Genomic DNA, 21,084 nt, shown 5'->3' on the forward strand with positions numbered 1-21,084 from the left:
TCATCCATATCCTGTTGTTTTGTGTTTTTTTGCTATTTGTTTTGTTTTTTTCTTCTTTTAGGACCTCTGGTTAGCCACGAAGTCACAGGCAGTGGAATTAGCAGTTGTTTTCTCCTTTCTTAGAGGGGGTTTGTTGAGTTAGGAGTTGCTGTAATGACTTGAGTTGGTTGGCCTCCAGCCAGCAGGTGGCGCTATCAAGAGTGCATCAGCAGTGGTAGCATAGGGAGGATACAAGATTGCCCTAAGGTTGCCTGGATAAACATTCTGGTTTCTCAAGTGACGAGGGGGGCCATAGAGCTCCCAAGAGATTATGTCTTTTGTCTATTGTCTTTGGCTACTAGGGTGGGTAGAGAAAGAACATCAGGTGGGGGCAGGGATAGGTATGTCTGAGCTCTGACTCTCCTTGGGTGGGGCTTGTTGTGGCCACTGTGGGGGATCAGAGTGTGGTTCTCAGATCAATGGAGTTATGTTCCAAGGAGGGTTATGGCTACCTCTGCTGCTTTGTACAGGACACCAGGGAAGTGGGGGAAAGTTGGCACTGACAGGCCTCACCCAGCTGCCACACAGCCAGAAAGGTCAGTCTCACTTCCACCATGCCTCACAATAGCACCAAGTTTATAACCAGGCAGCTAGTGTACAAGGCTGAGATCTTGTCCCAGGCTACAAGTCTCCCCACTGAGAAAGCAAGCAGGGCTTTCAGGCTTCACTCCTGTCCGCTTCTGTGCTTATATCTGCACTTCCTGTTTGCCATCCTCATCTCACCAATGATTCTGCCCAGGAAAATTTGCGCTAGGTTAAAATTATTAAAAAGTTCAGCTGGGAGTTTCCGTCTCCCTGTGGTCCTTCTTCAATTCCATTAGCAGCCCTCCCCAAGGAACCCTGTGAGATAGGGTCAGAAATGGCTTCCCTGGGCTTCCCTGGGGACCAGGAGTGCCTATAGGGCTCTTCCCACTGCTTCTTCTACTTTTATATTTCCTTTGGTTCTCTAAATTTGTTCCACCTCTGGGTAATCTTTCTCCTATGATCTGGATTTTCAGGTTCCCCAGTGAGGATATGTGTTCAGAGTTCCCCCTCACACTTTTGGGCACTCACAGTTTTCTGGCTGTCTCATGGAGTTTACAGCAGCAAAGCACTTCTTTCAAAGGGTGTGTGAATTCTTTCAGTTTTGCTGGTATGTTCCTGCAGTAGTTCTTGGAGCAAAAGTTCATGATGTGAATTCTGTCCATTTGAGTGGGAGCTTCACTGTTCTGTCTATTTGAGTGGGACACACTGCTCTGTCCATTTGAGTGGGAGCTGCAAGGTAGTCCTGCCTGCTATACACTTTTTTCTGATCTCCAAAAGTCTTTATATTAAATTATCTGTTAACATTATTGGTATGGTTTCTCTTTTGCTGGCTGTGCTTTGGTGGGAACAAGGGCAACAGGGATTTGTCTGCATCATCTTTCTGATGGGACCAGCATAGTGACAGCAGTTCTGCCTCAAGGTACTGGCATGATCAGCAGCAGAGCCAGCAGAGGCTTACAGAGAAGGAGTTTGTGATACTAGGAAGCACCTCCTGGGTGGACAAATTGGAGGCACCCATAAGAAAAGGGTCCCTTTATCCCAGATCTAAGGTTAACTATGGGTTAGTTTCTGTTTTCTTCATAACAAAATAGTCTAATCAGGTTTAAAAAAAACTATCAGTAGATCATATATAATAAGGATATTATCTTATGAACCTTTTGTTTCAGTTTTATATAAATGCATATATGTGTATACTGGTATCTAATATGAAATGCTTTTTCTATTGTAAGACTGGAAAAAGAAAAGGGAGAAAGAGCTGGTGGCCAACACTTGGGATTCCTGTCCAATCTTGAGATTTCTGTGATTATTTTTAAATTCCAGGAAAACTGACCTGAGCAAATGTCTGCACATTCTGTCTGTTAAACTAAGTTTAGCTTAAAGCTGCCTTCTAACATATTTTAGGTTCAGTCTAAAGGTTTCTCCATCCGTAGTAAACTGTAACATAACTGGATATGCAATCAGACTGTAACCTTCTCCTGTACCAATCACCTAATTTTGGTCAATCATAGGTGGCCAACTATTCAAATTGTGTTTAAGGCAAACACTGAGCTGTAACCAATCCAGCTGTTTCTGTGCCTCCCTTTCCTTTTCTGTACATCACTTTCCTTTTTCAGGCCATAAATCTGATCCTACCATGCAGCAGTGCCAGAACCACTCTGAACCTATTCTAGCTCTGGGGGCTTCCCAATTTGTGAATCGTTCTTTGCTTATTTAAATCCTATTAAATTTAATTTGTCTAAAGTTTTTCTTTTAATAAGCCTTAGGAGCCTTTCATTCACTAAAAGTGCTTTCAGTAGGAAATGCCTGGCCTCCCTCAAACCTGACAAATGGAGGACCCAGGAAAGCTGGAGGATTCATGGACAGGCCTTGTGCCTTGGACCCTGACTACCGTTTCTCATGAAAGCTGCTGTGTCAGCCCTGGCTTTGCTGCTGTCATCCCATTATTGCTCTCATTTAAACTATTAAGCACACATGCCTCCCCTACTCATTAATGTAAGTGGAGGGCAGAATCTACCACCTTAAATGAAGTAAAATTATATCAGCTTTTTAACTTCTAAACATGGCATTTGAAATGTTCTGGACCCTGTGCTAAGCATTATTGGGCTTTATCCAATCCAGCATTGTCTGGGCTTCTGAATTAGCTTTCTCTTTCTTTCTAAAACTCTTTAATTTCCTACACATACCACTTCCCTTTCATGATAATCCCAGGTAACAGGTATCTGAGGTTAGAATGCTGGTGCCTCCTCAAAAATACCAAAACCAGCTGGGTAGCACCTTCACCTCAGAAGCACAGGTCTTCTCTAAAATGTCTGCTCACAGATTGACCGTGTTTGGGCAGAAAACTGGGATGGAAGTGTCAGTCCGGACCAAGAGTAAAAGGGCCAAAACTACTCTAAAAACCGAGAGTGAGCTATTCTTCTGGAGTTTATTTTTAAAAAATACTCCTAGTGCAAAAGGACAAGGGCCAAATTTAACTACTCAGAAACTAGGTTTCTGCCATCGTGTATATTTTCACCATCAAGCTCCTCCTCCAGGCCACCTACTCTAATAAACCAGAACCTAGTCCTGTCATTATATGGTGAACTTCTCAGAGTGCTTCAGCAACATCTTGACATTCAATCATGTATACTTCATTTTGGTTCTGAGCTGGACTATACTGCAGAGAGTTTTAGAGACTCCTTCATGCTCAGAATAATAAAGGAAACAGTTATTTTAAGTGCCATTAATGAAGGGCCAGAGGATTCCATTCACAAAAGAATGCAGGGGGGAAAGAAATTATTTGATTGTGAATTCACTTTGTCCTTTCAGGCTCTACAAATCTTCAGAAACTTTAAAATTCCAATTCTATGACAAAACTTGGATGAGTTGCATAGAGATTATTTGATCTAATGTTGCAGGCAAGAAAATAAGAACCAAGACATTTAAATGACTAATGTGAGTTCATTTAACTGTTTATCAGCAAAGCTATTGGACATAACATTGATTTCCAATAGATAATTTATTTTAGGAACAGCAAATATCGTCTATTGTTAAGCAGCACACCATATGGCAGGAGAATTGCAATTTCACAAGCATTTACTTGACACTGAACATTTAATTTAAAAGTTTGCATCAACTAGAAAGCTCCTAACGGAATATCTGGCTCAAGCTCCAGATGGCTTACTGCTCCTCCCTCACAATCTACCATGCTAATAAAAACGAACATTGTTATCCAAGCAGGTAGAGACAAACAGCATCATTTTCTTGCTCAGATGAAGGTATGTGTAACTGCGGACACAGGTGTATGTGTACCAAAATGAGATTTTCAAGAAGTGCAGATGAAATTATAGATCTGCAAACCTATGTAATGTCTTAAGAAATGGCGAGACCTCAGCTACCCTGTTGGAATTTAACACTCAATATTTCAAATGCCAATGTTTTGATATATTATTTAGTTGGAGAAAGGAGATACCACTATACTTGTGAGTCTTAATGAGAGTACTTCGCAAACTTTAATGTCAACTGGGGATCTTGTTTAAATCACAGATTCAGGACCATGCGGTGGCTCATGCTTGTAATCCAAGCTCTTTAGGAGCTTGAGGTAGGAGGATTGCTTGAGGCCAGGAGTTTAAGATCACCCTGCACAACATAGCAATACCTTGTCTCTACAAAATAAAAAAAAAAAAAATTAGCCCAAATCTGGTGGTGCCACCTGTAGTCCCAGCTACTCAAGAGGTTAAGATGGGAGGGTTGCTTGAACCCGGGAATTTGAGGTAACAGTGAGCTATTATCATGCCACTGCATTCCAACATGGGTGACATAGCAGGACCCTATCTCTAAAAAAAGAAGGGGAAAAAAAAACCCCAAAAAACAAATTCAGATTCTGTAGGTCTTGGGTGGGGTCTGAGATACTGCCTAGGTGATGCTGTTGCCATTGTTGTTGCTGCTGCTACTGTTTGCTGGGACCACACTTTTTAAGTAGCAAGATCTAGTATATTTGTATATGAAGATGAGTAGTGGAAAGACCCTGGAGGCAGAACTACAGGCACCTAAGCTTTTTTCCTACCATTTACTAGGTGAATAATCTTAGGAAAATCCTTGAACCGCTTTGAGAATTAGTTTTCTCTTGAGAAAAAATAAATAATAATAATGATACTTGTTCCAAGCAAATGAGAAAATACACGGGCAAGTGGTTTTGAAAAGCCACTCTATATAAATAATTGCTAGCTATGCTAGGATATCATTCTACTATGTGCTCAATCTGAACTCTTAAGGGAAAATGCTTTATGGTTACTTGCTAGGGAAAAGTTTCTCAATAAAATTCAGAGAGTGAATTTTTCTCTATCTGAACTTGGTAATCAAATTTCTAATCTTTTTTTGGAAAGAAAGTGTCTTGAAGGACACTTTCAAGAGAAAGTGGCTTGGTGGCTAATGTGCCAACAAACACAAGAGCATATTTAACCTTCATGCACTGTGTTTGGTCTTCTTGAGGTTTAATTTAACCGATGACGTTCATAGGCTACAGTGTAAAAAGTGAACCTGACAGTACATAACTGTGCAAGCTATTTGCTTTATTATAGACTTAGGACTTCGGAGTGCTTTCCACACAATGGTGGGTCTTGAAAAGATGGCACTGCAAGCTGTGCAAACATCCAGTGTGTGCAGGCAAACTTCTGCTTGGTTAATGGATATCTCACAGCTGAGCAAACTGAAGGGCTATTTGTTAGGTCTCCTTTCCCTTCCATGGTAAACCAAGCAGGAAAGTGAATTCCATTGGGATAACCCACAGGATGCCTCTCTTAGGTAAATAGCAGATTTGTAAAAAGCTCTCTGTCCACACCGTCCCTATTTACATCACAAATGGCTTTCCTGGAGCATTTTAAGCTTCCAGCGCAGGCTAATGGAAGGGATAGATTTATCTGTTACACTATGGTCCTCTTTATCTTCCTTGCCTCCTCCGTTCCCTCCACTAAATAAAAGCAATAAGATCACTCCAATTTATAATCGGTCCTATATTAATGGAATGGGAATGATTCCACAATAACAGCTTTAAAGAACCCATACAATTAATAAAAATGGAACCATACTTGATTCTGAGTGTCCTGAGAATACTTCTTCCCTAACAAGACGATATTTCTGCAATACAAGAAGTGCTTAGTGTTTATTTTATAAAACTACCTGAAGACAAAAGCCAAGAATAATATGCTCTCTTGAATTAATAATGAAGAGATTACCTCTAGCAAGCACTTTAAAAATATTTGTTCTTATAGCTCATTGGTGAAGAGGGCAGCCATTTAGTCGGACCTTTGTTCAAATTCCAGTTTCATGTCTTTTCAGTTGTATGATCTTGGATTACTTACTGAATTTCTTATACTTCAGTCTCATCATCTATAAAATGGGGTAACACTAGCATGCATGGAATCACTGTGAGGCTTAAATAAGATATTTTATATATAATGTTTAGTATAAGACTTGGTACATAGTAAATACTCAAAAATACTGCTTATTTTTACTAGCATTATCTGCATGCTAACCCACTGACATCACAGTATTACCTACAAACTGGTAGTATACATTTTCTGGGGCCTGAAGTTTATAGAAGCAATCTCTAGGGTCCTGTGGATGTCTGCATTCAGGAGATATTGATAGTCATAAAGACAGCAGCTACCATTAATTGAGGAAGACAGAACCAAATGTTTTACATGTGTCAATTCTCAGGACAACTCTAAGATATTTCGTCTTCATTTACAAATGAAGAAAGCAAGATGTGGAGACTGCTATGTTTTGATTATGGCTTGTCCTCTTCAAAATTCCTGTTGAAATTTTATCCCCAGTGCATGAGTGTTAGGACCTGGGGCCTAGTGGGAGATGTTTGGGTCGTGGGAGCAGTTGCCTCATGAATAGATTAATGCCCTCCTGTGAGAGTCAATGAGAGTAGGTTGTTAAAAAAGAGTCTGGCTTCCTCAGTTTCTCTCTTTTGTTTCCTTCCTTGCCGTGTGATCTCTCTGCCCATGCCCCCCTTCCCTTTCACTTTCCACCAAGAGTGAAAGCAGCATGAGGCCTTCACCAGAAGCTGAGTAGATGGCTTTGCCATGCTTCTTATACTTCCTAGCCTACAGAACTGTGAGCGAAGCTATCCTCTTTTCTTTATAAATTACCCATCCTCAGGGATCCTGTTAGAGCAACACAAATATGGACTAAGACAGAGATGTGCCTGGAAGGTTGTAAAGTCAACATTTGAACTCCTGAATGTCAAACCTTTGAGTCCCACAATCTGACATACTAATTAACACACATGCTAAAGCCGAGATGGCTCACACTTGCTTGGGTTTACTCATACCCAACAGTTGTACCTGCTGAGAGTATTTGAAAACTTTCTGGGGTTCATATTCCTCCCAGAAAATTATAGAATTTGGGGAGGTTACAACACTTGATTTGTTAAAATAATTCCTTCTATCCAAAACAGGGGTTCCTGATTGTTTCAAAGATGTGCTTTGACTTGTAAGGAGAAAGATCTACAGAAAGCTTTCACTCTGACAGGGAAGACATCTCTGTCATCATCATTTATTCGTAAGTCTTGCCTTCATGTATCACAACAAATACCCACAGCATGATTTCAGGCTTCCATAGCCAACCAGGTAAGGTCATCTCTACCTGTTCATCAGTGTCCAAGTTCCTTCAAGGAAGTACAAACCCATTCTGTTATCACGGATTATGTTAAGCACAAATATCCCTGGGAAAAGCAGCAAAATGACATGTTACAGACTGAGCATTTGTGAAATAAAAAATATCATGGCTTTTGAGTTCAATAGACCTGAGTTTGCTATCTGAGTAAGCAAGTTTCTTTCAACTTCTCTAAGCCTCTTTAAGATAAGTCTAATAAAAATTACCTCATGGATCATTGCAAAGATCAAATGAGATAACATTTCTAAATCACTTAGCTGTTGGAATATAGTAAATGTATCAGCTGTAGCTATTATTATTTCTAGTTACTTTCCAGAGAGTAATTTGGAGTGAAACATAAGGCTTCTGGATACCCGTGAGATATACGGAATGTTCTGGGGGTGGTGAGGATAGCATCTGGAGAGAAAGATAGCAGTAGGAAGAGACAGGCTTGTGAAAGTAGTTACATTCCAGGGACACTCATGGTGAGCCCTACTGTGTATGATCCTCCCTTTGACTGAGGGCATATTCTAAGTGTGCACACTTGATCCCCCTTACAGAGCTTCTAAAAGTGACTCGGGGATACTAATCTGTTTAAAAAGTGGAAAGTCCATCTTGTTCAGCTTTGAATTGACATTTTTCAGAAGAGTCAGAAAGAAGACGACTTATTTTAAACCTAGAATTTCAAAGGAAAATAGAATGAGTAGGCCTTAGAAAAGATGGTAGGAGTAACCAAGAACTTTTTATAATTTATAAGAGTAATTGTGCTGTTCTTTCCTGCAGCCCAGGAGGTTCATTAAATAAAGTGCTTGATAAAGGTTCATTAATGAAATGCTGATGGTTGTCTCAAGGTTTTATTCAATGATCAATGATGTGAGGTGCTAAATTTTGGTGTGTCTGAGTCTTATTATAAAGTTTCTTTCCAAGACATACCAGAATCTAACGAACATATGAAAAAAAAATGCTCAAAATCACCAATCATCAGAGACATGCAAATCAAAACCTCAGAGAGATACTTTTTAATAAAGCTGCATCACTTTATTAAAAAGTCAGAAAATAACAGATGTTGGTAAAGTTGCAGATAAAAGGAAACACTTACACATTGTTGATGGGAATGCAAATTAATTCAGCCCTCTTGGAAAGCAATTTGGAGATTTCCCAAAGAACTAAAAATAGAATTACCATTTGACCCAGCAGTCTCATTACTGGGTATAAACCCAAATGAAAATAAATTGTTTTTTTTTTTTTTAACTTTTATTTTAGGGTTGGGAGTACATGTGAAGGTTTGTTACATAGGTAAACTCTTATCATGGGAGTTTGTTGTACGTGTTATTTCATCATCCAAGTATTAAGCCCAGTAACTAATATTTATCTTTTCTGCTCCTCTCCGTTCTTCAACCCTCCCCCTCAAGTGGACCCCAGTGTCTGTTGTTTCCTTCTTTGTGTTTATAAGTTCCTTATCATTTAATTCCCACTTGTAAGTGAGAACCTACAGTATTTGGTTTTCTGCTCCTGCGTTAGTTTTCTAAGGATAATAGCCTCCAGCTCCATCCATGTTCTCACAAAAGACATGATCTCATTCATTTTACGGATGCATAGTATTCTATGGTGTACATGCAACACATTTTCTTTATCCAATCTGTCATTGATGGGTGTTTATGTTGATTTCCACGTCTTTGCTATTGTGAATAGTACTGCAGTGAGCATTTGTATGCATGTGTCTTTATGGTAGAATGCTTTATATTCATCTGGGTATATACCCAGTAATGGTGTTGCTCTACCAACAAGACATTTGCACTCATATGTTTATCACAGCACTATTCACAATGGCAAAGACATGGAATCAACCCAGGTACCCACCAATAGTGGATAAGACAAAGAAAATGTGGTACGTATACACCGTATACACCATGGAATACTATGCAGCCATAAAAAAGAACAAAATCACGTCCTTTGCAGCAACATGGATGCAGGTGGAAGCCATTATCCTCAGCAAATTAACACACAGAAACAGAAAATTAAAAACTATATGTTCTCAATTATAAGCAGGAGCCAAACATTGGCAACACATGGACACAAAGACGGGAACAATAGACACTGGGGACTGCAAAAGCAGGGAAGGAGGTTAAGGTTGAAAAACTACCTGTCGGATAGTATGTTTCCTACTTGGGCAATGGGATCATTAGAAGCCAAACCTCAGCATTATGCATTGTAACAAACCTGCATGATACCTCATGAATCTAAAATAAAAAATAAAATTTTAACTAAGTTTTTTCTAGATATACACACAGGCAAATATCTCTCACTTCAGCTTTCTTCAGCAGAAATACCCTTTCAGAACCTGGTTAAAATGCAAGTACTCCCTAAAGAAAAACACTTTAGGAATTTGTGGTTACTTACTTGGTTATTTTCATGGAAGCACCTGCTAATGGCATGTTGGAACTCAGAACAAAATAACTTTTTATCAGTAGATATGGAGAGACTAAATTAGTGAACACATAACCTTAATTATGAGCATTTCCACTGAATGCTAAGAGGGACAAAATTTTTAAAAAAGAAGAAATCTGTAGGCACCTGGACAAGTTGCTTCTGAAACCTTAGCTGCATCAGAACCATCTGAAGGATTTGTTAAAATGTAGGTTCCTAGGTACCACCACCAGAGACTCTGATTCGGTAGGTGTGGGATGGGAGCCAAGGATTTGTATTTCTAAAATGTTCACATGTGATGCTGTTGTTATGAGGACCACACTTTGAATGGCAATAACGGAGCATGTTGTGGGTTGCATATATGTGTAGGGACTAGAGGAGTCATGTGGGAAGATGAGGAGGACTTCCAAACACTAAAGAATGTATCTGGAGCTCGACTTTAATAGAATGTGGGGAAAGATTTACAAATCCAACAGAATTAGTGGTGGATGCTCTCCAGATTTTGCATATGCCATATCTCTCACTACGAACATGCTTAAGTCTTTAACCATCTGCTTAAGCCCAATTATCTTTTAAAGGTTTGTGCTACCGTCACCTCTGTGAGTTGTTCCCTGACCATCCAAGGCTGAGTCACTGCCATTTTTCAGCATACTACCATAGCACTCTAATAACACATTTCACATTGACCTGTAATCTTTTATTTGCACCTCTTTCTCCCTAATCATGAGTGCAGCAAGCTTGCAGCATGTCATAGTTATTTTTGTATCCATTGCACCTGGTGTCATGCCTTTTTTGTAACTGACATGCAGTAAATGATTGTGGGATTAGTGAAAGCAAATTGGGGACTAATTTAGATTTACTTTAAAGAAGTAATAATTTATCTGCTCTATTTTACTGCAAAACTCTTTAGAATCATCTGTACCTGCGCCTCTACTTTCCTCCCATTCTATATTGAACCAACTTCAGTTAGTTCAAGTGGCTGGAAGTTGGCCTAACTTTACTTAAGCTTTCATCTCCATCTCTCCATCTTTAAATGTCACCAAAGATGTTCACTTTGCTTAATCTAATACTTTAATTTGGATTAAATGAAATTATTTAATTTGAATTAAATAATTTAACCAAGCAGTAGCATTTGAAGTTTTGATTCCATTGGCTTTTTAATTGAATCTTTCCTTGAATTACCTCTCTGGGTACATATTCCCAATTTTTTTGCTCTTTGGCTATACATTCTCAGTATTTTTTTTTTGCTGATTTTTTTTCTCTTCTCTTTGACACCTTAATGTTGGGCTGTTCCAAGGCCCTGTCCTTTGACCTCTTCGTTTTTCTGTCTACAATCATTGGTGACCATCTCCAATCTCAAGGCTTGAATGCCATTGGTACAGTGATGACTCTGTTTCACCTCTAGCCTCAATCTCTCTACTGAATCCTGGATATAATTCTCCACTTAGATAACTAATGTAACACATTCAATGGCTTTTTTAACTTATTGAAGGCACATTAAATTTAACTTTATCAACATTGAACCCGCCTGATCTCTAATACCCCTATACTAGTTCCTTCCGTAGACTTATATTAGTAAATGTCAGTCTATTTTCCAGTGGATCATGCCTGGAACTTCAGAATAAGCTTTGCCTCTTCATTTTGTGTTACATGACACCTTAAGCTAATCTCTCCTCTATCTCTGAAATGTATTCAAAATGCATCCACTTCCTTCCAACTTCACTATGTCTATTCAAGTGCATCACCTCTCACCTGGAATATTGTAACAGCCTCATGACTGATCTTTTGCTACAGCCTTGCCCTAGATAGTTTGACATAAACTCTGCAGTATATAGTCAACAAGGTAACACAAGTTTTAAATGGCTTTTAAGATTTCTTGTTCTTAAATCACTGTTCTGCTCAAAACACTTCAATGGCTTCACATCTCAGAGTAAAACCCTCAATCCTTACAATGGCCTGTGTCTCTGAGCTACTCTCCTACCACTCCTAGCCTTGCTCACTGTGCTCTGGCCACCGCAGCCTTCTAACTGTTCTGCACACCAAATGCATTCTTGCCCTAGGACTTGTACTTGCTGCCTCTTCTGCATGGAAAGCTCTTTCTCCAGGCATTCTCATTTCCTTTAGCTTTCTGCTGAGATATTAGCTTGTCACAAAGATTCTGACAACTCTGTCTAATACACTTCCCGTTAACTCTCTTTCCCTGTATACTGCTCTATTATTCTTCATAGTACCGATATATAGTTATTTTTTGTTTGTTTTTTCCTGTCTCTTCCAACTAGAACAAAACTTTCCAAAGAAAGAGAAGGTATCCAGTTTGTTCACTACTTTATCTCCAGTGCCTAAACTAGTGCCAGACACATGGAAGTGAATAGATGAGCAAAAGTAACACATGTGGTAAAAATTGAATAGAGATGCACAAAAGCCCTTTCTTCTTTGTAGGATTATGGTTAATTTAACATTCAAAAGCACCTTAAGTCTAAGTAGTAACAACGACAGGTTTCCACCAATGGGAGGGGTGTATTTTACAGTTTAATTTTATTGAGACCATATTTTAAACATGATGAAGCTGCACAAAGGAGCCTATGTCCTTAAGCTGCCATGTGGAAGACAGCTCACTGAACCCCATTGGATGTGATGTGAGCAAGAAAAACACCTCAAGTTGTATTAAGCCAATAAGAATTGAGGATCACTTGTTATAGCAGTTAGCCTTTCCTAACCTTGAAAATCCTATTAATGCTAAAAGTATTTAGATTAAAACTAGTGTAATGTGAAAATATTGGGAGGCTCAGAAAGATTATGTATGTGATTTCTCTAAGGAAGGGCTGCCACATAAAATACAAAATGCTCAGTTAAAATTTAATTTTAGTTAAACAATGAGTAATTTCTAGTATAATATTGCATGGGACATACATGTACTAAAACCGTATTCATTGTTTATCTGAAATAAAAATGTAACTGTGCATCCCATATTTTTATTTGCTAAATCTGACAACTTTAGTCTAATGAGATATGTAACACAATCAGAGCTTGAGCCTAATTTTCATTACCAATCCAACTTTCTTCCCATTAGTCTACCCTAAAAATTGCCAATGCAAACATGTCAGGAGGCAAAAACTCATAAAGTTATATTTTCTATCTCTCATTTACACAGAAACCTAACAACATTCAGAAACCTTGAGAAGCCATTCTTCTAGCTCTTTCTCCCCAGAGAGAGTTGTGGTTTGAATACAGGATACGGCCTACGGGTATGTCTAATTTTGTGTTCCAGACGGCTCAGCTTTAGTATTAATATCCAACAACTTATAACCAGTAGAAGTAATTAAAATTACATAATCCCAGTGATAATATGACAGGGTCAATTTAAAGGTTAGCTTTGAAATTTAAAAATGCCATAAAAATTTTACTTGTTCTTGCTGCTCATTTCCCGCCAGAAATCACAAACCTCAATGAAGCTTTGGTAATCATCTCCATGGCAACTAGTCACCTCCTTCATCACGGAATGAGGACTGTGAAATTTCCGAGAAAAGTTCCAGAATTTAAATAGGCCTTGCTTTCAAACTAATAAAAAAAGATGGAAAAAAAATTGTAAAATGCAAACAAATATAAATGAATATAAACTGGAAACTAATTCAGTTTTCAAAATATTTTCTACTCTTACTAGGTCATAATGACAAGAACTAATGGATTGCTTTATGAAATTCAGGCATTCTAAGTTTTATTTTATAGCAGCCTGCACTCAACAATGAGAATTTTAATTCATTAAAAGTAAAAGTGTAAAAATATGATACATAAATTTATAGTCAGATGAATAGAAGTTTGAGACGACCAAATTGTTGCTAGAAAATTCATATTACATAATTTTCACATATGTATTTACAATGTAAATGTTGTAAATGTTTTTGCTTTCTGTTTTAAAAGATTTAAAAAGTACTGCGTTGTGCTTTAGACCAGAGGTTGGCAAACTGCAGTCCATGGGCCAAATCTTGTCTACCACCTGTTTTTAAAAATAAAGTTCAGTTGTGCCTTCTCTATGAATGCTTTTGGTCTTTAATAGTAGAGCTGGTAGTTGTAACAGAAAGCACAGGGTCCACAAACTGTAAAATATTTACTGTCTTGCTCTTTAGAAAAGAAGTTTGCCAAACTCTGCTTTAGAGTTTAAATTATTCTATCTGCTGCAGGGCACTCTTCTTTAGAGTACTTTACTTCAACATTAAGACCTGCACTTTTAAGTACGTGTAAAAGATGTGACAAAATGCCCCCAAACGTTGTTCTGAACCTAATAAAATTACAGAAATGAGATGACACAATCAAGTCCTATTATCAACTCTTGAGCTAAAATGGGAAAAGAACTTTTCTAACTGAAATTCTGAAAACAGAATCAATATGCAAGATGTGTGACCCAACAAGGGAGGTTGGAAAGAGATAAAAGGGACAAATGGAGAAACAGAGCACTAAGAGCTGTGATGAACCTGGTTCTTCTGTGGATAGTTAATTCAGTGGAAAGTTCAGATGAGAGAGGCTGAGCCCTCCAATTGGGGGAAAGGTCTCCCCCATCAATGCTATGGGATGAATGACTGTTCTTAGTCCTACAATTAGCTGGTGGCAAGGCCAATTCCCCAATTGTCACATTTTCTCCACATCACCCACAGATTGGTAACATGCTTCATCAACAACCAAGAAACAGCCTTAATTAGATACCATTCTCTAAGAAGTAGCTGTCTATTTTTTTCTTATATTGGGCATAAAATTATTGACCCAAACTCCACTGGTGTCTACTTGTTTACAAAATTTGAAGGAAGCCTTTTACTCAAGGACTAAAAGTAACAATAAGAAGGATGAAGTGAGACTAGCTAGATCTATCTGTACATGGCATGAATTTGTGTAGCCCTAGACCTTTAACTTGAATGTGCAATAGGTGCTATGGGGAAGAAGGTCTTTATACACAGTCTATAGATATCATTCTTGGTCATGACTACAACCCCCTCCTAAGGGCTGAAAATATCAAACCAGGATCTCCAGCCTAGTCCTTTCTCTTCAGCTCTAGATTCATAGATCTTCCTTGTATTAGTTGAGCTTTTTGGGGAGCAGGCACCAAGATGGAGTCAGAAATAGGAGAATTAGGAGAAATAGTCAGAATTAAGAGAAGTGCCATGAAATCTAAGGGGAAAAGAAGGAGAATTAGACAGAGAGCACCTTCAGTCCATAGGTCCAAGACCTGTGAAAGGGAGGGGGAAGAACAGAGAGTTTTGGCTAGGAAAGGCCCCATACTGCAGCAAAGCTCTGAGAAAGTCCCAGCCAACCTAATGGGAAGCTCCCGTGCAAAGACAGCCTATAGAGGATTCCCACATTGGGCAGATGTGGTCCTAGTTCTCCCACAGGACCGGATACTCCTGCAGTCATTGGCTGACATTGCTTAGAGAAATGGCCTAGCCTTGGCTCAAAAACTTCAGTGGATCCAGAACACACTGCAGAAAGAGACTATTAGGATGCCGCAAAACAGCACTCTTTCTTGGCCCTTTCTGATCATGACAATTAATATGCTAGTGTCACTCATATGAAATTGTCTTTATTTTATTTATTTATTTATTTTCAAGACAGAGTCTCAGTCTGTTGCCCAGGATGGAGTGCAGTGGTGTCATCATAGCTCACTGCAGTCTTGAATGGCTGGGCTCAAGGGATCCCCTCCCCTCAGCCTCCTGAGTAGGTGGGATTACAGGCAAACACCACTACTTCCAGCTAATTAAAAAAAAAAAAAAAAATAGAGACAGGGTTATCACTTTGTTGCGCAGACCGGTCTCGGTCTCCTGGCTTCAAACAATCCTCCCGCCTCAGCCTCCCAAGTCTTTATTTCTTCTTAACCAAAAGTACAAATAGCTTTGCAATGTACTGCTCTATGACTTCAATAGCTCTCACAAGTAGGGAATAGTACATTTTAGGATGGCACACCACTTTCCTTTCTCATCCCCTCACAAGTGGTAGGAGAAGAAGAATGAGATAGGATTCTGGGCTCCTTGGGAACACATCATAGCCCATCATGGGACATCGGCCTAATGTTCAATTTGTTATAGGCGCTCTGTGTTTGAGTTAGAGGGAAACAGAAAATGAAAACAAGAGTGAAAGCAACAGAGAGATTGCCCTGAAAGACCAATTCTTTCCCTTTAGTCCTTCTTGTCAGTCGCACTGTTTTATGTCTAAATGCAGTTCCATTATACCTGAGCTCTCTAGTAATCCTTCCAATATTTTAGCAATTAGAGTGAAATTGTAATTTTTTCCTGTTTGTTTTGCATTTTTATGTGTGTGCGTGCATACGTAGTTTCACTAGCGTTTTAATAAGAAGTAGGAAGATTTCATTAGAAAACTCAAACTGTGTTTTTAAGCATTGTCTCATAAGCTCTGCCATTTTAAACACTTATTTTAATTAAATGAATCTATCTGAACTGCAGAAGTTCTCACCACTTTAGATAAATTATTTATCAGTGTAGCAGGTAGAAGAATAACCATATATGATTTTTAATTAAAATATGGTTAGAGTTGGTCATTAGATGGCTGACAGAGGCATTCTATCTTTTTCTCATACCGTGTCTACACAAAATGCAATAACCTAGCTAAATATATGTAAATAAATCACATACATATATATTATAGACAAATGCCAAAAGTTCCTGGCAATGCAAAAAAAAATTGTTTTAAAAGTTTAAACAATTGAAGAAGACTGTCAATAAGATTAGTATATAGACCAGTATGGGATGGCATAGATTGGTGCAGAACATTGAACAGTAGAACAAAATACAAAAAACAAAGAAAATGAAGATCAGTATATTAAAAAAAAAATAGAAATTAGAGTCGTTGACACCTTCTATTTACATGTCTTCTCCAAATTTGAGTTTTCAATTTATAAAATTAGGATAAAAACACCAGATGATGGTAAGGATTAAATAAAATATATAAAGTCTCTAAATATTATTAGTAATAATGTAAAAAAGGTGGTGATTTTGTGGTGACATCAAGAGGGAGAGACTGATAAATACAAACTTACATTTCTCTGAACTTCCCCAAATTCCCAAAAGGCACTTTCCACTATGTTCTCCTTTCTACTCTTTAATCCTTATTTTTATGTAGACTGAGGTTAGGGAACATTCTCAACCAGATGGACTATAACATATTGGCACCAGCTTTATCCTGTACTTTTCCTGAGCCTTGTTTAGCTTTTTATAGTTTTACCCTGCCTGAAATAATTTTCCTCCTATTTTCAAATGCTGCCTATGTACTAGTCAGCTATTGCTATGTAACAAACCACCCCAAAACTTAATCATTTAAAACATCAGTCCTTTATTATCACTCATATATGTGAGGATCACTACTGATTGGTTGATCCATTCTGGGCTTGGGTGCAAGCTGCAGTTTCACGCCAGATCCTTAGACCAGCAACCTACCAAGGGCACACAGTTTTCATGGTAATTGCAAAGGCAGAAGAGAGCAAGATTAGCCATATAAACATATTACAAACCTTTGCTTTCATGAAGTCTGCTAACATCTAATCAGCCAAAGTACATTTTGTAAGTAAGAAATAGGAGGAACTGCAAATTGCATTGCAAAAAGCATGGACACTGCATGGGCTTTGGAGGGGAGAAAAAATTGAGCCATTAATTTAATCTATCTACCAAAATCTGTTTGCTGATGAGATCTATAGATATATTTCTTGCCGGCTCTCTCCTCCAAAACCTCTTATAATTAGATATGTTCACACTTGCTCATCTATCGCTCCAACTCGCCTGTCGAGGATATAATTTGTGACAAATAATCTACCTTTTCATTGCAAGACGGGTATTTTCACTTAACTCTCCTAACTGGATGGGGGAACAACTCTCCAATTAAGAAGGAATGATTTATCAACTTAGTAACAGTAAGCTAGCAAAAATAAAGTGGTAGATTTAATTGTTCTTTGGCTTTATTTTTCAAGTCAGAACCTACAAACCTGATAAAGTTTTTATGTATTCCTCTTTTATCAAAGCTTTGGGAATTCAAAAGGCACATCACATGCCTCTCTCACACAGATATATTTCTTCATCATGAAGTCTTTAGGACTGATGTATTAGTGAAGGTTACTGTGAAAAACATTTTACATTTTTAAATGGAGTCTATTCACATAGGTTGTTCTAGGTATTTGTGAAAATGCTGTGCTGCATGTGGAAAGCGAGTAGCAAAAGAGGGATAGAAAGGGAAAAAATAATGAAAGGAAGGAATGAGAAGGGAAGGGAAGAAGGGAAAGGAAAGGAAGACTTCATTTAGCTTGAGTGAAAATGCTAATTGTTACATGCCTTCCCGTCAGTCTCAGTCTTACAATTGCGATTTATTGTGGGACCCATGCTAGCTTGGCCACGTGCCAAATGACTGCAAAATTATGCAGTTATCTTATCAATTTATTTCTACCTTGTGCAGTCCTTTTTCATCAGCAGTCACGCTGCACTGATTCTCATTTGGAATCAAACCAAAGGCAATCATTTGTCTGTTGGGTTTGACCAAATTTTTGCCCTTTCCTGAGCTGGGAACTCCATGGTCTAAATTGAAAGCATTCTGTCTGCCCAGCCAGAAGGCACAGCATGGCCCAGCAGCCTCCACATAGAACAAAGGGAAGGAAGCCACTTGAGTGACCCGGGCAAAGTGAACCTGAACGCTAAGTAGCCAGGCTAGCTGATTCGTCTGCCTGCCGTCAAGGCAAATGAGCTTTGTGGTGGTTGTTTTAAATTACCCATGCCTCTCACTGTCTCTCTAGAACCACAATATTCCATGATTTTATTAGCCTTGCATGTGAAATTCAACGAATTTGACTCTCTGTTGTTGAATAGTCCTTGAAAATACTGCCATTCAAGTGAATATTAGGTAAGGGTGTCACTGAATGCTAACATGAGGTGTCTTTGAGTTTGAAACAGAATTAATTATTGAGGTTTTTTTAACCACCCCTGTTTTCAGAACGTTTATACCACTGAAACTGTCTAACTATGTATTAGGGGTAAATAAGGTTAAATCCCCTTAGTTCCTCACTGATTCATTCAAAAACACTCTCCTCAGCGTGGTGGAGGGTGAAATGAAGCAGATGCTATGACCCTTGTCTCTGGGAGTTCATATTCTCCTAGGGGTGGTTAAATATACACATATAAAAAGAGAACCAATATTACAGAGTCTGTCCATGGTGACAATGAATGAATAATTTGGAAATAAGTTTTAGAGGGGTTGGATGATGTCAGTGTTTTCACATACTTTTAATGCTGTACAGTTTTTCAAATGTAATTATGTGGGAAAGCACTAGATACAAAACAGATTTAAGTGACTCTTTTTGAAATATCTTTAGCCTTGTCCCTCAAAGTTTGAATGATTGAAGCCTTCCAACTTCTGGCTCCAGTCTCACCTTGTTAAGCTATGTTAGTTAGTTATCTGCAAGTGTCATCACTAACTTAAGTGCTCCAAGAGAGCAAGTGTCTTCATTGATCCTGCAATACTACAGCAAGGGTAGAAGAAATGCAAGGCAAGTGCCTGCCAACACCCCTCCCTCATCAGAGGCAGGCATTTCTTATTGATCATGGAATGCTTTTATTCTGATCCTAGATTTGGCTTAAACACACTCATTCTTGTGCTTAAGGCAGCCACCACTAATCTACTATGTTGGCAAAGGAGAATGAATGGACTTGCCTTTTCTGCCCTATCATTTACCACAGTGCTAGCAAATGTTTTTAATGAATTTTTAAATGGTTTTTATAAATCAACACAGAAGATACAGATAATACAGACAATAGGTCTGTAATAGGACATTCTTGCACTGCTATAAAGAAATCCCTGAGACTGGGTAATTTGTTAAGAAAAGAGGTTTAATTGGCTCACGATTCTGTAGACTTTATAGGAAGCATAGTAGCATTTGCTTCTGGGGAGTCCTCAGGAAGCTTTTACTCATGGTAGAAGGCAAAGGGCGAGCAGGTATCTCACACAGTGAAAGCAGGAGCGAGAGAGAGTGGAGGGGGAGGTGCCACACACTTTTAAATGACCAGATCTTATGAAAAATCACTCACTATTGTTAAGACAGCACCAAGTCATGAGGAATCCACCACCATGATCCAAACATCTCCCATCAGGCCTCACCTCTAGCATTGGAGATTACAATTCAATGTGAGATTTGAACAGAGACAAATATCCAAATTATATCAAGGTCTTCTTTTCCTAGAATGGTAAGAAAAATATAGCCACAAATTTACAAGAGATCCAATGTGATAAGATGTGAGCACAAAAACATTTCTGTGTCTTGACACTTTTCTTTATCCCTGAAATCTTCCATATCCTTCCAATCATTTCCTCTAACCCTGGGAATCTGCACAGGAGTATTGCACATAAATGCTTGTTCACATAAATGTTTACAGCAGTCATTGTGAGGCTGACTTGCACAGATGCAATATGTATGCAACATTGGTTTGCACCTTCAAATACAAAATGCTGTCAAAATAACAAAGAAATGGATTTTTATCTACTATTGTATAGCAAGTAACACTTGGACATTCACATGGAGCTTTAGTTTGGAAAAGGTGAACTAAGAACTCAGACCTAATGAGCACTCACCTACAGAGCAGGAATTTGGCAAGTTATCACTCAGTGAATGAAGAAAATGATCGATTCTACCAAATTCCTATTATTTGTTCCTTCTCTTCAAAGAACTTATAATCAAATATGTAATGCAAATGATTAAATAGCTAGTGTCCGTAAAGCAGTTTTCCACCTCTGTTCCTTTCACTCATGCTACTCTCTTGGTCTTTGTTGCTCTTTTTCGTCTCTCTTACCCATCTGGCATAATTCTTCTCATTCTTTGAAGGCTAACTCAATGTTATCTTTTGTGTTGAGTCTATCAAACCGGTGTCAACTAGCAGAATTTAATGTCATTTCATTTCTGCTTCCTTAGCACTGTGTTCATAGTTTGATGATTTCAGATGGTACCCTTTATTATGGCTAATAATTTATGTTTCTTCCCCCAATTTTATCCTTCAGGGTGAGAATTACATTTTCTTCTTCTTTTTTTTTAGTTCTGGAATTGAGAGTAGGTGCACATTATGTCATAGTCTGGGTTTCCCAGCAAACAAAGTCTATGGCAAAAGCTTGTGTGCATTTTTATGAGTGAGTAAAATTTCTGGGAACAGGAAGAAAAGGAATAGCTGGATGTAGAAAAGGAAAAAAGAATTTGCTATGGATTGCACTACTGCCAGCTACTAAATGTGAATGATTGTTTAATCTCACAAGACAATCTCTTTAAAGGACATCTAGCTAACACTTTTTAGGGCAGTCTATTCTTGAGGAAAAGGATAGAAAAGTTGATTTACCAGTTTCTGTCTTCTATTGGTGAGTTTTGCCCCATATAACCTGAAGTGTCTCATACTTCTCTGTTGTACATGTATGGGAGCAAATGAATTTTTGCAG

General features: G+C 38.4%; 1 long non-coding RNA gene across 5 annotated transcripts in view; it reads left to right on the forward strand.

The window, feature by feature from the left end:
* The first annotated feature begins 297 nt into the window (after positions 1-297).
* Positions 298-21,084, forward strand: part of LOC105470966 (uncharacterized) — a 46,245-nt gene continuing 25,458 nt past the window's right edge. Inside the window, exons 1-4 of one of the 5 annotated variants that reach the window (XR_980899.2) lie at positions 298-364; positions 7,010-7,181; positions 12,785-12,878; positions 13,065-13,440. This is a non-coding gene — a long non-coding RNA (uncharacterized lncRNA). Of the gene's footprint in view, positions 365-402; positions 576-3,411; positions 3,499-7,009; positions 7,182-12,784; positions 12,879-13,064; positions 13,441-21,084 lie in introns of those variants that run through there. The other 4 variants (XR_011619319.1, XR_011619320.1, XR_980898.2 and 1 more) reach the window with 4 other exon arrangements.

Source organism: Macaca nemestrina, chromosome 2 (assembly GCF_043159975.1).
Source record: "Macaca nemestrina isolate mMacNem1 chromosome 2, mMacNem.hap1, whole genome shotgun sequence".
NCBI lineage: Eukaryota > Metazoa > Chordata > Mammalia > Primates > Cercopithecidae > Macaca > Macaca nemestrina.